The sequence below is a fragment of the Penaeus monodon genome, chromosome 21 (genome assembly GCF_015228065.2).
Source record: "Penaeus monodon isolate SGIC_2016 chromosome 21, NSTDA_Pmon_1, whole genome shotgun sequence".
Lineage (NCBI taxonomy): Eukaryota > Metazoa > Arthropoda > Malacostraca > Decapoda > Penaeidae > Penaeus > Penaeus monodon.
Window position 1 is genome coordinate 3958852 of NC_051406.1, and position 444 is coordinate 3959295.

Here is a 444-nt window from a genome sequence, read left to right on the forward strand (position 1 = left end):
ACAATATGGATTCTGTCCCATCTTTCAGAACATAGAATCTCAAGTAATGCATTGCCTGGGTGGTTGAGGAAGGTCCTAAGGTCCTGTTTTGGTGAAAGTATGTATGTTTCAGTAACAGGACAATCCAGACATCTTTTAGATTCATAACACTCACAATGCATACATGCCATAATGTACCTTATTATTTCTCATCCCATATTGATTTTTTATCACTCTAAGTGAAAAAAAAAGAAGAAGAGATGACATGCTTAACCAGTAGCCTAAACCCCTGTTTATGTACGGGTCCTAAACTAAAACTTTTATAAGGGGTTGTAAGCTATGGTTAGCCTAAAATGTATTTTGATTTAGCTTGGTGGGAAATGTGGGGAAGGCAGTAATTTGAAAATTTATCACTGAATCCAAAGCTGATACATGGTGATTAGATGTTCTAGAAAATTTCCATTT